The sequence below is a fragment of the Varroa jacobsoni genome, unplaced genomic scaffold, assembly GCF_002532875.2.
Source record: "Varroa jacobsoni isolate VJ856 unplaced genomic scaffold, vjacob_1.0 scaffold_772, whole genome shotgun sequence".
In the NCBI taxonomy this organism is placed as follows: Eukaryota; Metazoa; Arthropoda; class Arachnida; order Mesostigmata; family Varroidae; genus Varroa; species Varroa jacobsoni.
The window spans coordinates 24,462-45,905 of NW_019213674.1; the positions used below are offsets into that span (position 1 = coordinate 24,462).

Consider the following 21,444-nt stretch of genomic DNA (forward strand, 5'->3'; position numbering starts at 1 on the left):
ACTTACTAGACAAATAGAGCGGTAAAAAATAATAAAAAAAAAAAACTTCTATGATAAAGTTTTGTAGAATATACTTCAGCGAATTATTCTGACCCATTATTATATTACAACCTATTATTAGATCTCGTATCCCTGGCCTTAAACAATGTATTGCGTTCCATTATAGCGCTAGGCTAATTAGTAGTTCGTCCAGGTATTCCTGTTTCAAGACTTTCGTATTCCGTTCTAGCGTGACCTCGAGATTTTGGCTTATCTTCTACGAGGAGACCCTTCGTAGGCCCTTGGGTCCCTCGTGAGTATCACTTGAGTGTATCTGCACTATTTGTATGCATGGATCTAACGGTCAAAGTAAAAGACTATCGTGAACAGTGAAAATGTACTCCTCAACCATATTCCTTAATACTTCTGCCAAGCTATCAACGTCGCTTGAAAACATGTAAACGGATACACCATTGTCAGGAAGCGGATAGACTGCTTTGGGGAGTTCCCTTTGCGCGATCGGTATCGGTTCGAGAAGATCAAAGGCCGGGCGAGATTTCTAATGCGCATCAATGTTAAAAAGGATAAGCCAGTTTTAGCTACAAAAGAATATTGCTACAAAAAGGAATAAACGTATTTTTGGAAAAAATGCAAATGTTCATTAGAATCATAGGAAGTCTACGCTGATCGGTTGATCAAAAAGGCATCTGAGTGCAAACAAAAGCTTTTCTCCAGTGGAGTACATTGTTGCAAATGCGGTACAGAAAACGCTTATTATACCGTTATACGAGAGAATCTTACAGATACGACATCACAAGGCGTGCACTGCTACCCTCACAATAATTCTAGTAGTATCCTCCGTCGATGCCTTAGTTATTACAGCTTTGGTGGGAAAACAACCCGTTTAGAGAACTGTAGACCGCAGAAGATGCCAAACAAAAAATTCAAAAGGTCCATACAGCAGCAGAGGCCACCTGAGGAGAAAAAAAACTGAGAATTTACATAAAAAAGAACGAAGCACAGAATCGAGTAAAACTTTAATGTCTACGTCAGGTTGAATTAAACGAATAGACAAGTGAGAATACAATCCTCTGTTTGTCATCATGTGCCGTATGTTCACGTAAAAAGGATCAATTTCTCATCTGTGCCCAAGAACGAGTTCAGCAAGCTCTTTTTAAAATTATAGGACGTGTGACGGCGTGAAGAATGCGACCTAATCTACCGTTCTACCATAAATAAAGCGAGTTGGAAGACAACAGTACACACTGTGCTGCAATTAACAGCGCCAATGTAGGAAATAAACGTTTTTGGTTAGAATGTGTCTAGGAAGTTAGGTGATCATTTTTTTCTTGGAGGACCAATTACTTCTGTCGAATGGCGAATAGAAGACCGTTTGGTATACTAACAGAGGATTCACCTGTGCAGCGAATGATCAAAAACCATACATCGAAAACGAGCCATATACATTTACATACACATACATAATCCTTCGAGGCAAGGATCGGGATCAGGTGAGGTGTGCGATAATAGCTGGTGTGATAATGTGGGGTAATAGCTTTCGATTAGGGCGATCCGAACGATGCAAGATTGTCTTGACAAACGCGTGCCATCTCTTCTAATGCAGGGAACATTTTAACCAGGACTATTAAACTACCTAACATATATATATATATATATATGCTGTAGCATTCGTACCCTCTCCTGTGTAAGCCGAATATTTGAAGCAGCTAAGTGCTCGAGTATAACATCAATGCTGAGCGCTATCGGCTCTGGCTAACGCTAAATTTTCATTAAAAATATTTATCTAGTCGTTTGGTATGCTTGCAAGCAGGCCAAGCAGCGCTATAGATGACAGTGGAGAGCCGGGCGGGAGGATGGCGCCTCCGTAAACAATTCGAGAAACGCAACCAGAAGACGAAATTGTATTTCAAGTTACCGTTTTTTTTTACGGTAGACGTTCGTACTACACCGCATAATCGCTCATAGCATTTAGAAGCTGAAGGCGACAGGGGGGGGGGGGGGGGTGACCGGATGAAAAATTGCATGGCCAAAATTATATATGAATACCTTGTTGTGTCGTTCGCCCGTTCGCTAATCATGGTGTCAAGGGCTTGAATAAAATTTATGTCAGCTTAATAAAATATCTTCGCGAAGGTCTTGAAACCTTTTGTATCTGTTTTTAGGTTAGAAGCAAATCTAGCTTCAATAAAAGTGCCATTACTTTAGCAAGAAAATACAGTACGCTATTGGGAACTTCATCTGGGACGTTTGCGCGCTATGAACATGAAACGAGCATAAAACATTCAACCAAGTAGGAAATTCACAGTAAAAACTAGATGCGATCCAAGATTCACGCACACTTATGTGCTATGGTGACATGTAGGCAGTTATGAGCCCCTTTGGAGATAATCTACATATACGTAATAATACTGTTACCTGAAACATTGCAGGGTGAGAAAAAGTATTGATCGTTTCTGTAGCTAGACGGATTTAGGTCGCCTACGCACCACGAGGAACATTGGCTCTACATTGGTGTCGTTCAATGCTAAAATTGATCAGTAGTAGATGTGCGAGAACTTTTGGGGTATTTTATTTAGGCTAAAAAAGGTCTTGAAGGTAACTAAAATCCATACAGACGCGCTATATTTTACAATTTTATTACGATAAAAATACAAATACTGTCTGGGCTTGTAAAAAGGTTGTGCTGTTAATGTTTAGCCTTCGCTATGGGAACGAATAGCTAGAAGATGGCCCTGCCCTTGCCGTTCCGGAAATTTCGATGCGAAAGATTCTTCTCGTAGCGATCGGCCAATCACGAAAAATACCGATGACATTATTACGAAAGTTTAGCGCGACCTTTACGTAAGTAGCTATAATACTACCGATGGGTCTTAGGCCATTTGAAAAAAGCTGGCTACACAGAAATGTTTGACGTACGAATCGTCGCCGAGTTGGCTCGATCGTATTCCCAGCTACGAAACTCTACGAAAACGCAACGAAACCAAATTGTTTTTATGCAGTGAAAAGTGGGTTATATTGTACGACAATAATGTATAAGCAAAAAAAAAACGTGTCCCGCAACCTGTGCTGATGCCCGGGCTGGCACCAAAGATGATGCTCTTAAGTGTTCGGTGACATTGGAAATGAATCGTTGCCGTCTGGCAAGCTAATTGATTCGTACTTTTGCCGTCAATAGTTAAGAAGAGTACAATAAACCGTAGGGAAACTCAGCCGGAACTAGTGGGCGAAAAAGGCGTCGTCTTTTCTCATTGTAACGCCGGACCACACACACATATTTTGTTGTACGAACATGGACAGAGGATTCGAATGCACTAGTTGTCCCAGTTTCTCGCTTAGTAACCCAATAGGTAAGAAGGCATTATGGATCATAGACGTTTTCTCCTTTTCTGCCCGATAACTGGCTCACCTAACACCAACCGATTAGCCTGTATAAACGTTTCCTTTGCAACCTGAACAAGCTGTACCAAACTCAATTGTAACAAAAATAAATAAGATTTTGGTTAGCTATTCTTTGCATGAATAGGAGAAATTCAGCGGTTGTTCTCCTATCTGTAATATTTATCTATTCTATTTTTGATAAATTTATTGTTGCAGAATTTTCGTTACGACCAAATGCGGTCACTTTACGCTTCTTCAACTGGGATGTATTGATAGGACTTTGAAAAGTAGTGATCGGTCCATATTTTGCCTCCGTTGTCAAAAAGCAATACGCATCGGAAAAAATCTGTCACAGTAAATTATCACATGAGTGGCGCAACTAAAATTTACTATGCTAGATTTTCCGCTAGCTGGCTTACTGTATTTGCGGGCGAATTGGCTTAAACTTTATAGCGACGATCAGTGCTGGCTTGAAACACGTTCAAGTTGGCCTAAACTTTCGACGAAAAGGCTTCAAAGGACAAATTATCTACTTGGTTTAGTGGAGGTATGTGTAATGAACGCATTTCTTTTTAGCTTAAGAACTATCCTGATTTAAACAAATGAAACGCATACAGATTAAGGGAATAGAAGAACTCCGACGGACTTCGATGATTCGCCTGTCGTAGCGGGCGCCATTTTTGATCTATGAAGGAAGCCAGTTTTTTCTAAATAATAACTAAACTCGTCACAGCGAGAAGTAATTCCTTTTTTGCCCCAAAGTTGACCCTTTACTCGACGCCCACTTTTCGCGTGGCTTTTGAAAACTCCGCGGAAGACTTGCAGCAAGCAAATTGGGAGGCCTTTAAAAGAGTTTAGATCTTAAGAGACTAAAAATTCACTAAAACGACTCGAGAGCCATTTGAGACACTCAGATCTGCTGCATAGAAACGGCCACTTTGAGAAAAGGATATTTACTGCTAACTGAGCCGTTCAGAAAAGCCTCAACGGTTAGTCTTTTTTTTTTTTTTTTTTCTTTAGAGATTTTGAACATCTCTCTGCACCTTTCGTACTCACTGGACGTCTTGGACTTCTACGTCATTGTTTGTTAACGCAAAATTTAATTCAACTTAACCCAAATAACTCCAAATTTAATTCCGCTGGGTGTATGTGATGCTTTACGAATATCAATCTACCAATATCGACTGATCCACGGTTGCAATTAAAACATTACTTGTAGATAGAAAATGGATGGTTTAGATCCAGAACTGTATGAATGGCACTTGTGGTAGATGCAGAACACTTTGTTGAAATATGTTTTTATTTCCGGATCTAGATGCCCCATCCTGTACCCATGTTCAGCTATTCGTGGCTTGTTCGGAGAGTCTATCACATCGCCTTGTCTATGCAAAAGATTATATTCCTATAGTTAGAAACTGGTTTATTCATAGCTAGCACAACGGCCGTCGCTCCCAGCGTTGATCAACCCAACAACTCGCCAGAGAAGGTTAAATCGCAACTATTCTAAATTGCTAACGATAGGCTCTTTCCAGGGGCTTATCCTTTTCTTAGCGGTTCACCTTGCGTTCGCTTATTACGTCAACGCTAAACGTTAGCTCGTTTCACACATTGAACTGGATTTCGTGCCGCATTTCTCAAGTGACATACTCTAATTAACATCTTTATCACTATGCGGTTGTTTTTCAGTTATACAACATCAATGAACGGCCAGACTTGGCACAACTAGAGGTTGGCGCTTCTGCGATAAGTGGATAATTTTTCCTCGAGCTCAGCTTCGTCGGCCTGCCACAACAGAAATGGTTCTATTTTATCGCAAGCGGTTGCCTACCTGTCCCTTAAGTAGTTAGTTTAAGCACCATTCGCATCTCTCGCTGAATTGCTCAACTTATCTAACGTTGACACCGTGGTCGTCGTAGTTGTTTCGAAGTTACCTTATCGAAGGTAGACCAAGTCAGACCGTTCGCGATGATTGGAGAAAATTGAATCTGAGGCGGGTCGAATCGGCTATGCATTAAGTTCGTTTTCGCCAATAAAAATTCTCAAAGCTAAAGCAGATAAGACGTACTTGGCCGTTCGAAAACATTGTACATGTTCCCAGACGATCTTCGAGGCAGAAAAAGTACAATAGGCGCGTTAGAGTTCGCTGTGCCGACGATAGTTTCCAATCAACGCAAGCAGCGGCAAAAGTAAAGAACTTCAGATCGTTCTAAACCTCCGAATCAGGAAAGCTTATCAATCGTGTGGAGCTAACAGAAAATCTATGAGCGTAAATGCTCATGTTTCTTCATAGTACGTTCTGATCGCATCTTATTATGAATGTACGGTACTTAGAGAAACCAAGTTCTTAGTTTATTCTACTTGATCAATAATTTATAATAAATTTATTTCGCAACGGCGATATACTTGAGTGATTTTCAAAGCTGAACCGTTGCGTCTGTCCAATTGTCTTACCTGAAATATACAGATACACGGTTTTTTCAATAATAACTTAGCGATTTATTATAGCGCATCGTTTTAATAGCTGGCAATGAAGTCAGGGTTTAGCCCTAACTTGTCGTTTTTTTTTTTTTTTTTAATTTTGAGCGTCGTTACGGTAACTTAGCCCATTGAAATTTCGTGAAATTTTTTTATTTATTATTATTTTCGTGAATTTTCGGAAAATTCTATAATAACTGAATTCTACAAAATCAGAGTGACTACAGTACATATACCGTTTAATAGATGATCTGTAAATAGTCGTCTTTGTGTTTTAATTCCTTTGTATATATGCGACCCGTTTATGGGATATCTATTAAGGTTTTTTCGTGTGTTATTATGCATAGTGAATATATGTACTATAGTGTATGAAAATAAACGTAACAGTATTTAATGTTAAGCGACAAATCTGTATTGTAAGTTTTCGCCGATGTTCTTTATGCGCAGAGGCCTACGACAGAGAACCCAGCCTACTTATGCGGAGTAGTAAACAAAAAAAAACATTTCGCATGTTCGGCTATTTAAACCAACCACCCGAAAATATATTTCGATCTCAACAAAAAACAAGGGCAAGAAATATCTGGCCGTCCAATGGAGAAGGACCATTTGAATCGGATTCTTTGAGCCGGAAAATTAACCCGTCTTCTTTCTTTTATAAAAAAGATTTGTTTACTTAGCAAGACATTAAATAATTGTATTCCTAGAATGAGCGAAACACTTTAGTAACTCAAGTTTATGACTGTTGTACGGGTCGTAATAGATGCCCATAGTTACCTCTCATGGCTATTCATTAAAAAGCCACATACGTGGAGCTTAACTTCAAATGGCTTCTGTGAACCAGAAATGGTAGCGGCTGTCTTATTGTATATTTAACCCGCTTTGTTCGTTAGCTAATTGTGTACTCTCCAATCACTAAAATCAAGTAATTATTATGGGTTAAACAACTATTGTATGATAAATCTTCACGCCGAGTAGTAGGACGGCGCACTTCAATTTCCGCTCGCCATTCCGCATTATCATTATACAGGCAACTCGATGTGCCGTTTCCCTATAATGGCCTGTCTGCCTGTAGACCATCCCTCCATATGATAGCTGCTGCCGTCGGTCCTACCGATTTTTTTTGCCCTAAATTTTAGCTGTCGGCATATGCATCGCCAGCGGCAATAGCAGCCCAGGTCCAGCATCACCCTACTTGTCTCAATAGCTATTAAAAACATTGTAGGATAGGAATAGCAAACGAAAATCCAATAGGTGCTGTTACTTTTCCCTGCGTTTTATTTCTCTATTTTCTAAACAGGTACTGCTATTTATTATTAGTTTAAAATAATTAGCATCGGCGTGCAATCGAACGACGGGGCCTTTTGGCGCTGCTCTGAATGAACTACAAGACAGGTCTGAGACTAGTTACAAGAAGAAGGAAACAGTTGTCCCGCACGGGCTCTATGTGCCATGCATGTGCTAGCATGTGCCATGCACCCTTTCTTCCGCCTCTTCATAGCTTTTCATAGAATGAGTGTCACCGTACGATTCGCCATTGGCGTGAGACGGACAGACAATATATGGGAACCAGCAACAGTAAGTGGAGGATTGGCTATTTGATATGCGCAAGCATTTACAAACGACGCCACTGTGCCAGTACTAAATTGCTGAAGGGGGCAAAGAACTATAGACATTAAGACCAGTCTAATGCAACTATCGTCTGTAATGGTCTGCAGATAGACACAAGAGCTGCGTCCCAATTTTTGCGTACGGTTGAATGATTGCTGAATATAAAAATGGCACCAGCGCAGATGGCGTCACACTTTACGACGGGACTCTGAAATGGATTGAAGTTTAATGACATTCAAAGTGGCTGATGGGAAATACTCTAATGTAATGGCTTTGAGGTTGAAAGGCCGAAGGTTGAAGCGTCGAGAATAATATAAGATAATAAGGACCCCTTACATCGGCTATCAGCTAAACGAAACGCCTGCGAAGACGCGTTTGTCCATAGCAATTGAAAGTGTACACGTGATACACCAATTCGAGTGACGGCCTATCCGTCCATCTAAACACACACACTACATGCCACGGTGCGACCTTAAATTGCGGTACAATATATACCCTGACGTCTAGCTCGCTGAGTTAGGGCCTGAATTTTATCTCATTCTACTGCGGGGTACATGAGGAAGCTGTTTAACCTTTTGTCACTACAGGGCTTAGCCAATTGCTCTAACTTAACTCGCTCAGTATGAGAATCAAATAACGACCTGGGCATGGTAGGGCAGTAATGAGATGGTAAGAAACTGAGCAGATACCCAAATTATCTATTGCCAGCTAAAAGGCAATCCACTAGATGAGACTGACATGATTAGAGAGAATCCTTCTGATGGAAAGCCTTTGCCACTGGCTAATTAGCTAGCTTTAAGTATATACGTATAAGGATAAAACGCAACCTCAGATAACTTGGTTACATGATAGCTGGTATTTGAAGGATGGAAAACGATGCAATGAGCCCTAAGATTAGGTAACCGGCTCTATAAGCGTACTGCAGGAAACTATAATCATTCGGGCATAAACTATAATAAACGGTAATCGAGCATAAACCTCCTAAAGGCATATTGTGTGAGTATTTGAATAGGGTGTCAAAAAGCCAAACAAATTATCAATCGTGTACCCTCTATGAGTAGCAATAGAAGCGCTATCGTGTTGCATAGTCAGACGTTACTACTGTCACCAACAGGAACCCTGTAATGGATACCTAAGCAAATCCATTTCGGCCTTAAACAATATGTCTATCAAGCTTGAACTTGTGCCAGTTGTCCTTAAATTGTTAGACGGAAATCGACTTCGTTGGCGATGATAATAATGTTTTGGTCACGCAGGTTTCATACAACGTACAGTCCTGCTTTGACAGTAAGTTTCGTTTGAATCACTGCATCAGCCAAGCCCTTACTCAATATTGTCCTTCGAACACAACACGCTAGGTACTTTAGCCGAATCACTCGCATATCAATTATCTTCTCACTTTTAGCTAGCCTTTTTCATACTAATTTGCTTCAGTTTAAACGCTTTCAGTGTTAAATTTAGCCTCTCGAGCAACCTACAGCTGAGCCATTAGTAGGTCGAATGTAAAATGTCATTGAAGGCCAGTAAGTTTTGCCTAGGTGTTCGTAAAGAGGAGTCGACGTGCCTTGAAATACGTGCTGTGTCAGCTTGGGAGGTATGTAGCCGAGTTAATTCAAATCTTCGCTTCCGGCTGTCTTCGTTTTCCTTTCTGTTGTTACTGTGCCTTCGCCGTTGAACACAAAGGATCAACATAGCAAGCGGCGATACAAAGGAGACTATTGTCGCCGTTGCATTTTCTGAACGCTACAGTTACAGCTATAACAAACGTCAGGATGATTATGATTACACCTTTTAAACTTTCGTTGTGTTTGTTTGTGTGTGTGTGTGTGTCTGTCAGTTTACTTGTATATAAGCCAGCTGATATGTAAGCAGCATATGGGTGTGATTTAATCACCACCGAAAGAGATTACCAAGGAGGCTTATCTCATAGACGCTCTCAAGCGGCACAAACGGCTTAAAAAGTCGCATTTTAAGCAACAGCGGACGATACCGCTCGGCCACGGGTACTGAGAGAACCGGTCTTATGCTGTCAGCGGCATTTCAAACCGCGAGAACGATACATAGACCTACATAAGAAATCTGCTATACGTGGTTTTAGGTATATGTGTATAGATGGTAACGAGTTAAGATAAGTAAGCAGCATCTTCTCGCCCTCGCGTCCCCACCAAAATTTCAATTTTTACTACGTAAAATTCTTACTTTTCTTTGGATAATTAAATTATCGTTTACGTCGTATAGATGAAAATGGATCGTTATTTTTGCATGCACACACAGTTCTCTTTATTTTAGTAGATATGTGTAATAGCTTGTAAATTGATTTCATGTACATGATCAATAAAATGCAATAAATTGAACCACGTTGCTTTATATATATATATAAGCAAGCAGGTGCATCAAACCGGAAGGGGCTGCGTGTGAAATAACAGCTATTGACACCAGAAGACTACCGGCGTAAGGTAAATCGTCTGGTCAAAGATAACGGCTTTCTTTTTCAAGGCTTGGGCTTAGTAAATGCACCTTCACTTCTGCATATTTATCTGCTGAAAAGGTTATGTAAGCTTTATCGAATGTCAGTCCATTGACTAAACACCGGGAACGGAGACGCCTACTTGAGATACAGGAAACACTCCTTATACGAAAAGGACATATTTTTACATCTTTGAAGTGAGATTTCGCAATACCTGACGGAGCTGCTGTTAACAACGGATTCCTACGATCTATCACAGATAAAGAAATCTCGATTGCATTTTATCACTTTATCGTCCATCTGTTAAACAGAAGGCAATTTTATCTGGAACGTGCACAGAGGAACTTCTTCGTAAGGTTGTTAATACTGTGCTATCGCTTGCAGATGTATGTATCTTAAAAATTGCTATTTGCACATGGAAGAATATGCTCCAACCTAACATAAATCAAGTACCACACAGGTAATCCTGTATAATGCTTAGGTATTTCAGGCTAACAGAGCGTATTGCTGCAGTGACGGCGAACGGTGGACGCAGGCCGAAAAAAACAAAAGCCAGCTTGTTTCGATGATTGTCCATTAATTCTTAAATCACGGCATTGAAAATGTTCACTATCATCGTGGGTTGTTTGTATAATTATTAGAATTGAGCTTATGCCATCGTTTCGAGTGAACTCGTGCGCTTCAGTCTATGGGATGTTATAGCCAAACATCAATTATTTTTAGAGTTGGCCATTAAATACAATGTGATAGCCTTAGAAAACTCCCCTACTTCTATGAATAGCTAGGCACACGTTCTGCACGCTCTAACACGAAGCGATACCGTGCTCATTGAGGTTATTTCACAGTGATGGTATCTACCTCCGGAGCAGAGAGCTAATAATAGAAAGTTTTGCATTTAGTAAGCAAGCCTCAGGTAAACTCTGACTATCAGTACTGTCTAATTTTTGCAAAATACTCTGCCTTGCTCCTTTCAAGTTACTGACAAAGGCAGCATATAAATACTAATTCTACCGTTCCAGACACGAATAAAATGTTTGCGTTCGTTCGTCTTTCGGATCCCGAACTAAAGCAACGATCCCATTTTGAACAGTGGTAATTACCCTATTATCTGCCCCTGTATCAGAGGTCGCAGTGATTTATTCGCTACAAGCAACCCATCCCTATTGCTATTTTTGTCAAGTTAACTGAAAATGACTGATCTTGTAATCTTGAAGAACTTTTCGGCTGACCGAATGCTGCACGCCATTGTACAAGCTATAACTGAAAGTGTGTCTCTTAATTAATAGCTTTGATATTTTGAGACAGTTAGGTTGAACGAGGCAAGCTTTCTATATATCAGATAGGATTAACTTACTTCACCTTAGATTTCCGACGATTCGGGATGATTTACAATCTACGCCTAACTAATCTCAGTGGAAATTAATCAGGTAATACCGAGCTATCTAGCACATGCTCATGCTCGCCATATTTAGTCGAGCACAATGCCATTTACCTATATCAATTTAATTAAAGGACAGAATTCGGTATTTGTCAGGTGGCGCTTTCCATCAAATAAAATCACACCAGCTATTCCTTTTTCCGCTCATCCAACCGCACAAAAATAACCTGAAAATATGGGCCGGTGTTTGATACATGCGCAATTTTAGCAGCAAAAAACTTGTTATCAGTAACCTACACCAAAGTTTCAATATAACTTGGAAATAAACTTATCAGAATACCTATGTTTCAATGTAAACAGTTCAATACGTTCGATGTGAACGCGGGATTAGTCACTACGTGTCAGTCTCGTTGTTGACAGGTATCCCATAGCAAAGCTATAGTGATAAGCGTCCATATATTACTCAATCGGTGCTGCGACTCCAGCCGACCGCCACAGTCACTAGTGGATCTTTACTCACAACGATTTCCAAAGAAGGCACCTGTGTTCGTTTTCTTTCACAACTATAACACCTAGGTACACGTTTATCGGACATTATTTTTATTGCTAATTATTTAATAGTGATCTCGGAATAACTATTTTTTCGTTTACTATCAACTGCTATCGAAGACCAAATGTCAATGTTTCGTTTGCAGCATGTTTCGGGTAGAACAAACAAACCAATATGGCAGCTCATTAGGCCATTGAGCTCTGGCTCCGCACTAACGTTTGTTTACGATCCTGTTTAACTGTAACTCCCGTTTACGGTCTACAGTCTCGGAACATAGTCATCGTGGACCGTACACCTCCTACATAGCACACGTCCACAAGGGCACGACAATCACCCCGCGTCATCTTTCTATTCCTATATTAATTGCCTGCTAAGTTCAACATACCAATCTGTATGGATGTGAGCGAACAACCAGCCGAACGGTGTCGGCTCACTTGACTTCTCAGCGAACGGCAACGTTCAATTCAGGACTGCTGGGGTTCACCGTTTCCTCAAAGTCCTGAGGCACACGTGTTGGTCTAGGTTCGAACCCGGGCATGAACATACTTCGTTTTGTGCTGGGAGAATTATCTGATCGAATGTTTTACGGCAGTGTGAGATGTGAAACTCAAAACGTTTAGCGTTAAACTGTACGGAAGACTTATAAGGGTGATGTGGTATTTCACTGCCAGAAATTTGAGCACAGACCTCATTATTTTTTGTAAAAGAGAATGGTTTACTACGTCGGTCCCTCTCTGTTCCCTGTCTCTTTCGACACACAAGGAAGATGAGGGAAAATGTGCCGAAGAGAGCTATTGAGAATAAGGCACGGTTTTACGTACCACGACTTACTGTCCAAAATCAGGCCATTTTTTTTGACGGAATGATCTCTGACGGATTCGGCGTGCGTGTACCTCCATTTTTGTTCCAGTCGCTTAAATGACCTTCGAACTCAATCGTAGCAGCAGAAATCGGCCCTGCTTTAGTTTTCCCTGGTCGTCTTAAGCATGTTTGCCTTTGGATTTTTCGAGGTTTAATAAGAAGTAAAAGTCACAGCTGAACAGGCTGTGACTTTTACTTCTGAGCTGAAGGCTCAGGCTGAGACTGAGTTTTTCTGTAAACAAAAAAAAAGGCAAATCACGCCAATGAAGTGTGAGTGGTGGAGTTTAAAAGTTATAACTTGTTCTGTTGGAATTCGAGACTAATTTGGCGGACAATGTCACACAATTTTTTGTAGTACAATCACTTCTTGATTCTTGACAAGTTCTTGATATTTGAAAAATTCAGTAAAAAAGAGATTCTGACCAGGATTTTGCATTTTTTCTTGGCTTAAACCCGCTTTCGAAGCAACGCTTAGGCAATAGTACTTTTGTATCTTTGTCATACTTATATATACATAGCTCGTCGCGTATAATGAGACGTTGAAGTAAATAAACTGCTCTTTGGTTGTGTTAAGATCTCGACGACACAACTGTTGCTGTCTCTGTCCTCATGTTAATACAGTAGGATATCTGCCTACTAGAATTAGGACCACATGGTAGCCTAGGTTCGAAGTCAGACGTGGACACAGTTCGTTTCGCGCTAGCAGAAAGCCGTCTGAGATAACGTTCGAGACAACTTACGGACATAAAACTCGAAATGTTCATCGACTCGTTGACGCCTTTGCGTTTGTTCAAATCGAGCTTTTTATCGTATCGTCAATGTTTTTCAATATAGTAGCATTGTTTAGACTTAAGTTTAGTATGTGATATCAATAGGCGTAATTTACGATTAACTTTTGTCAGTAACTGACAAGGCCAGTAGACAGACCTTTGCGCAATTTGTGTTTTGGTAACTGAAACAGTTCTGCGCCTCGTAGTATATCGCAACTGGCCATCTGGGCCTATCCTACTAATATATTGTTTATGCGAGCTAAAATCAAGATGAAATTTGTCGAAATTCCATGTTTCTAACTTGACACCATTAACCGCCTAAACATACAATATGGGCGTGAGTCACCTAATGTGTTCAATTAATCGCACGAAAGATACAAATCAGGAAAAGAAAAGGTTTAAAAACATGATTAGTCGTTAAGCTCGTAGATTAGCGGGCTCAGTTTTGAACCCTACTACAGAATCTTGACGTCAACTTCAGCTTCATTTGTTAGAAGGGCTTCAAACTTGTCCTTTTTCGATGAGTAATCGTATGTCCCCATAAATGGGTAACGTACTTGCCCACTAATTTCAGAGAAACGCGATGGTCAAGATTCGAAAGCGGTAACATACGCGCTGGGAGCCAGCCATCAGATGGAAGGTCTGACGGCGGCGACGAATGTAAAACTCGAAACCTTAAGTTAAGACAATACTATGTAAGCAAACGACACGAGCGTTTACTACCTCAACGTTCTACATCAAATGTTAGACGATGCTTCTTTTTGGTAGCTTCGCGGATCTGTTGTGCAATTCTTGAACTCAACCTGTTGACTACCCGAGGATTGTGGATTTTCCTCTACAGTAACAATGGATTTTTTGTGACCATAGTCAGCTTTTGATAGAATACTATTCTGTAGCTTATTGCGCAAATGTTGTCATTATTATCTTTCGTGCTTTTTTAATCACATACGTATTTCGGTTTTCGGTAAAAATTATCACTGAAACATTTTATGTTTATCGCGGTTAAGCTCGTTCGTTTGCAACGGCCGGCATTCTAAAGTCCAAATAGATAAGGTAGTTTCTGTTTACAGCCGATAAACAACTACCCAAGAAAACCTCTAATAATTATGCTGCTGTTAAAAACCACGAGACTTGAGCCGTGTCTCAACACAGATCGAAATACTACATCTAACAGCATTAAGCCTGTCGATGGCCTTATTTCCCGATGGCCGAAGATCGTGTTTACCCTGCAAACTATTTACACAGTTGTTTGTCAAACATTTAGCGATCATAAATGCACAAGGCGTCATCAGGTGGGGATCAACAATTTAATTATATCACCTTTTGACAACAAAGGTAGAAGCAGAATACGGTAGCTATATAATGTTGTGACTATTTCATCAACATTAAGTTACGTGTAATCATTTTCGACTCGTGCGTTGCTTCGTCGTCCCCATATACAGTTAACTCCATAGTCTCATAAGTCGTTAGTTAGGTACTGTTTTATGTCGATATATGTTACTCGCAAAGATTCCGCTTCTCCCCTGTGACAGGACGTTTCAATTTATTGTTCTCTTTTTGCACGACTAGGAATAAGCGTGAAGAGGAACTGATGCTAGGGCCCAATTTGGGCAGTAAGCTCTGCAAGAACGGGCGACATTACGATGGCGACGAGATATCGCCGTCCCGTCACTGCTAAGACAACAATTACAAGCTGAAAACTATCCCACACGTAGCTATAATATTTTATGGATTATGCTTCTTTTGAAATCGTTTTTCCTCAGTGATATAGTACAGCCAATACATCCCTACGTCACCTTTTTTTTTTTTATCAGTTTAAGTAAACTCTTACCCATAAAGAATGTAGATTGTGAGTCAATAGATGGACGCTTAGCTGTCATGTTATTATATTCAAACTATAAAAACTTAGTTTTTTGATACCTTATATGTGACAGATAGTTGTGCTGCGCGAACAAGGGCACACCAATATAACTGCCAGATATTCGACATATGCGAAAAAATACACATTATGTTTAGATACAAATGCAACCTGGCTCAACATCTTCAACGTGTTTGTGTTATATCTAATCCTGTTTTTCAACCCGCGCGTCCAAGATCGCCGTTGGGCGTCATACAAAAACATCGTATTGTCAGGGAATTCCGAAAGGAAAGAATTTCCAGTTTGTTTTTTTCCATTAACGTTTCGAGGAAAAGGTACATTGCCATTATGAGCTTGTAGAGGCTAATACCTCCTTGCACTCTGCACGCATTTAGAGCCAACTCTGCACTATTTATATTCATATTTATATATGCCTTTGGGATACCGTTTGCTCTCATTAGATTAATCGGGATAGATTCCTTTAAATGAAGCTCTCGAGCTGTTGGTAGTGACGCGTGAAATACTGGCGCTATCTAAACAGCTTCCTTGCGACAAGTTTATCTTCAAATAAATAAACAATGAAAGAAACGAAAAGCCGTCCCTTGCAAAGGGGGCCGCTTGCCGCTGCCGCTCTAGCTGCGAACATCTGCGGCGGTTATTGTCACGCTGCCGCTGAACGGGGTAAATGGAAATAACGATACCTTCTCGTCGCTGTCAGACGCCGTCAGGACCAAAGTGAGTTAGTGCGGTTCAAGGTGAGAGGCGTAGCAGATGAAATGGGATCATGTCCTCGTAAAGATGCTTGTTAGACTGCTTCGTCGCGTTCCAATGTTTGCCTTTGCCCTCCATCCCTGCTGGTACTTGCAGTACCAGCAGGCGCATACCTAGAATATAGAAACCCCCAGGGCTAAGGAGAATGCTAGAAAACACACAATATCGCTGTGCCTCTTCCTGTTTATTTTGACCCTCTGACTAGAGCGATGTCAGCTTGATTCGGGAGGACTGTTATATTCCATAAGCATGCGAAAAATAGTTGGTCTAACGGCTCCTGTTTCTCGTTGCTTTTCGTCATTGTTACATATAGGGCAAAGCAGTAGCAGGCAACTATTTTGATTCTAACCAGCGGCTGACGTTGACAAAGTAATAACAGCTACAGACTTCTTGGTCATACAATCCTAATCTTTAGCAGCCTTCTATGATCATTATCATTTATAATCGTGCCTATGTAGATAAACTATTATTCATTGAAATTTAGCAATTCTAATAATTGAAGATGTTGGTTAGAAATGTTGTAGCGAAGCGTCGAAAACGCCATAGCATCCCCTGTATCGCTTGAATCGAAAAAACACTCCCCGATAAAGTTTTGAACTTTTAGCTAATAATAGCAAGTATATAATGTAAATGGTTAAGTGCCAACATCATGCGGAATACTGCGTGCTGTTTCAGACAATACAATATATACTGGTTGGCTTGCAAGCAACCCAGGTTTTAGCACGCATAGCGGCCTGGCCATACTTCGAATGATCATTACTACGTGTTATGGAGGGTGATCGCGATAAGCAGTCGATACTAAAGATCATAGCGAAAGCCACTTACGAAGCACCCGTTGTAAAAAGAGAAGCTTCCTTTCCAGAAACCATGCCATGAAAGAGTTTGTTGGTGTATTTACTGCGCATGAATGAGTAGTACCTCTTTGTTTTGACATAAACGGTACTTTTTCCCTTCATGATTGCTCTCCATTTTCATTGCTTGTTTTTCCGTTCTCCCTATTCTTTCTTTTAGTGTACTTCAATGCAAAACATATGAATAGATAACCATTAATTTTGCTTGCCTCTTCAATCTGTCCACCTGCTTGCCGGCGCATCTATTTATATGCGTCAGCAGTTGTGTACGCTATATCTACTACGGACAGATTGTTCCTTTTCTCTGTTATCTGTTCGATTTGAAGGCCGAAAGGTTATTGCAACACATACAGGACTAGGCTGATCGCGTACAGCCAGACGAGCAAGCACGCTCCGATGTTTGAGAGAACATTATGTAAGCGTCCACGCTCATTGTTACCATCAATGCGTCGGTGGCGACGGCCATAGGTGTATGTAGGCGCACAATGTAAAAACGTAAACCTCCTCCCTTCAACTCTGCTTACCTCATTTTCGTCAATGCCAACCTTTTTTTGTTTCGTTTCCTCGGGCAAACGCAGGACGACATCGCGTTTTCCCTTCGTTCAGTCGCCAGGCTCGTTTTTTGTTTGTTTTTATCATCAATAGGAGAAAGCAGCAGCGACAAACAATGAACGGGCCAACGAAACGTGTCGAGCAAAGTGTGCTCGATTATTTTACGTCACAAGATGGTCGACCACACGGTCTTTGTGCTCGTGAACGAAAAGCAACTAGAAGACAAACACCGAATAACAGAACGAAAAAGGCTGATCTGATAATGAGACTAATAGATGGCTGGCGACCAAACGAACACAGCGAGAGAAATAACGTTTGAGGAGAAGATGTGCTATGATGACGAATGCATGCCGACGTCCATAAATAAACAGGCGTTGATCAGCCGTTCGCTAGCTCGTGGTAGCTAACAATGACGTTGGCTGATGCTTCCAATTTTCTTCGCCACAGACAGAATTAGCGTTCCTGCTGGCACCAGCAGCCAAGGCCAGTAGCGACGACAACGGCATAGAGATCGAAGCGAGCCCTAATCGGCCTGGGTTATAACCATCGATACACACCAGCCGTACGGAGATAGCCAGCGGAGTGGCCAGCAGTAATAGACGCTTGCTTATAATAATGGCAATCAACTCGGTCTGTATACACTAAGACGAAATACATTTCTATTATTAATAAGTTAGGTGGCTTTCGTGGCAAAGAACAAATCCAAAAAACAACTTAGATATGCATTACGTGTGAGTCCTCTATACCAAATATAGTAGGAGGCTAGTCAAAAGCAGGGAAAAACGCTTGTCAAACGTAAATCAAGGCCAAACCCTCGGCCGACCTAACCTCTTTTCGATGAAGGATTGTTGCTTGGCTAAAATACGTTTCGCTCGTGATCGTTGGCGACGGACTCGCGGATCAGTTTTCGAACGAGGTAGCATGATCGTTACACAAAAACGTGCTTTTTCTTCGGTTTGACCGCCATGCTCCACGTTAGATATTGTCAATGGCTGGAAATAAGACAGACCTCTAATGCTAAATAGAAGATACGCATTGAACTTTTTGTCACTTATGAATCAAACGGAGGCCTTCAGGGAGAAACTGTGCATATACTTGTAAAGATCACCCATTAACCGTAGCTACGATTTTTCTGTTAAACAAACAGTAATGAGATAATGACACGCTTGTAGAGTACCTATTGCATTGAGGTAATGTTTATGGGCACTATGCTTTTGTCTTACTACGAACCTACTTTTGCGTGCAATTGTGAGGTCGAGCATATTGCACAGGAACAAGATTGCTTCTTCAAATAATAACTACAAATGTAACACGGCACCGAGATTCCTTTTCAGACAATACTTATGCATAACAGGAAAAACGTTTTTATATTAAAAAATTTCGACACTTAACTAAATTATATAAGTTCGTAAAGCACAACATCCTTCTAAAGAACACTACGATTCTGCACGGAAGCTTCTAGCTTCCTAGCAAAAGCACTAACACACATCGAAGTGAATTATAAACATCTAGTTGTGTTTTGATGAGCTATGCATTTCACTGACTGTGATGAAACTAACGTAGGATGCATATACACGGAGAGTAAATGTAAACAAAGTCATATCGCGTATGATCTTCCGTGACCTTTCGCGAGATCCGTGGCCTGCACACACTGACCTAGGGTGCACAGAATGTTCGGCGTGCCTCATTTTTGGACGACCTACGCTCACGTACATCTGCAGAAACGGTCGGACATATGTTAATTCGTCTGGGTGTCTGCTGGCGATATCACTTCCTCTCAGTTTACGCTTTATAGAAACGAATTAGAGTGCGATTGTGACATTTGTTGCAATTTCACTTTCAGTCTCGTTCATTACCCTTTCTCGGGCTTCGTACGATTATTAACGACCGCAAAAGGCGTAAAATCCCGTCAAGCTATTCTCCCTTCTCCCTTGCCAGTACCCTTATTAGTCCTTTCGCATTTCCTGATGATCCGCGCTTCACAGCTGCATCGTAAAACGTCCGTTAGCCAGACAGCAAATCCAGCGCAGGCACGCCATGTTTGTCGGCCGACTACCAGGCGGCCTGCTGCATGGTAGAGTCAGCCAGTAACTGCGGCAGGAGCAGCATCAGCGGCAGTAGCAAAGGCCCTACCCTGCTAAAGGTGGCGGCACGTGACCGGCCTGAAGAAAAGCTAAGAACTAGAACGTGAGGACAACTTGTGGCCCGTGTGTGATGGTAATGGTGCAGCTGCTGTTGCTTCTGTGGGGTAGAGCATCAAACGCAAAACACAGCGACGATGCGTCATTTGCAGAGCGAATCGACGATAACGAAGATGACGACGTACAAAATATGCGGGCTAACAATATGCGGGGCTCTGCAGAAGAGAAAGTGGGGTATGCGAAGACCGAGAAAGAACCACAAAACTGGAGGGAACGATCATCCAACGCGAACCTTGATAGAAACCGTAGTAAACGTATGTGACTTAATCAAACTCAAAACGCAAGACTGAATAGGATTGAGCAGACTGGAGCTGAACCGGTGTCTGTAGAAAATGTTCCACAAAGTCTTTGCCCTCCTATTGGTAGCAAGCGAAGGAACGACGGTGGATGGTCGCAGGGTTAGGATTGAAAAGCCAACGTTTGACGACGACATCTGAACGAGGCTTTGTCAATTCCGCCCAGCGAAATGAGAATGGAAATACTGTGTCTTCTCCATAACACCATAAAATCTCGACGAGCATCGAGCTACAGGGTCTACTGAACTTTTTTTTGACGATCAACATTTTCCATCGTTGCAAATCCATACCAGTCTACTGTCCCAGGGAGAATGAGCAGAAAAAAGAAGGCGCCCTAGAAATCTGTACGTTATTTGGACGTTGGTGGCAATAAAAGAACGCGTAAAAAGATCCCAAAGAGCAGCGCCCTTCTCACCTAACAGGGTCAATGGTCATTGAATCTTTGATAGCACTTCGGACGCCTGAGTTTCGTTTGTAAGTTATTCCATATCAACGTATAGACGACGCATAGTTGGGCGCCATGTGAGAATCAGATTTCGTATTGTATATGATAGTACATTAAGCAGTTGTTGCCTGATTACGGTTAGGACAACACACTAAGACCATATATGGCTGGGTTCGTAAAAAATGAAAGTGGAGGCTCGAAAGCCAACTGACAAAGAAATACGTATTAGGTAGAATATCGATTCGAGAAGGTACAGATCCTTTATGCCTGTCGGCCGATTCGGTCAAGAGAAGTTGGATAGTCGTCGGCCTGAGCAAGCGTGAGCCCATGAATAAAAATGGCGCCAGACAACTTGGTGGTCTCCAAATTTGACAAATCATACAGTTATTACTCAGAAAATTTCCATGCTAACCAAAGCTATAATAAGGAAAAATTAGATACGTTTGGTAGTGTATAGGAGGTCGTTACGCTCAAAGATATGTTTCCATTCGTTCAGCTCAGTATCGTTAGCTACAAATTGAATAACACAAATTACTTACTGAGTAGTTGGTGGTTTTGACTAAGAAAAGGTCGGTCATATCTAGTGCAATATTTCTATCCGTATAATATGAAAAAAAACAATATCAGTTCTTACTCTTATTCAGCGACGTAAGAGCCAGCAACGTCGCTGCCGTAGTAATCTACGTTAGGTTTGTCGTCCTTTGAGTAAATACGCGCTCTATGTCAGTTTACTTCATGTTGGGGTCGTCGGACATGGCCTATATAAAATCGCAAGTACCCATTTCTTGGTGTTCGTAAATTCCGCAAACCTGCGACGAGGTAATAGAGACAACGGGATCATCACCATAACTGCGTAATTTGTGACTTACTTTGCCAGACCGGTATTCGAGTGCCCAGAGAAATGCTAATGGAACGTAACGTTCGCCTAAGACGAATCCGAAAGGACTATGACTAGACTTCAACACAACGTAGGATCTATCTTT

At 41.3% G+C, this 21,444-nt stretch overlaps 1 protein-coding gene across 15 annotated transcripts in view; it reads right to left on the minus strand.

The window, feature by feature from the left end:
- Window positions 1-21,444, minus strand: part of LOC111263515 (uncharacterized) — a 60,671-nt gene that overhangs the window by 23,577 nt on the left and 15,650 nt on the right. For 2 of the 15 annotated variants that reach the window (XM_086969676.1, XM_086969678.1), the window contains exon 1: window positions 18,754-20,808. The exons of 1 other annotated variant lie outside the window; for it this stretch is intronic. The gene's annotated coding sequence lies outside the window, so the exon portion shown is untranslated. Of the gene's footprint in view, window positions 1-5,705; window positions 5,830-12,677; window positions 12,950-16,046; window positions 16,230-18,347; window positions 18,512-18,749; window positions 20,809-21,444 lie in introns of those variants that run through there. 12 more of the 15 variants (XR_002682272.2, XR_015312335.1, XR_015312340.1 and 9 more) reach the window with 12 other exon arrangements.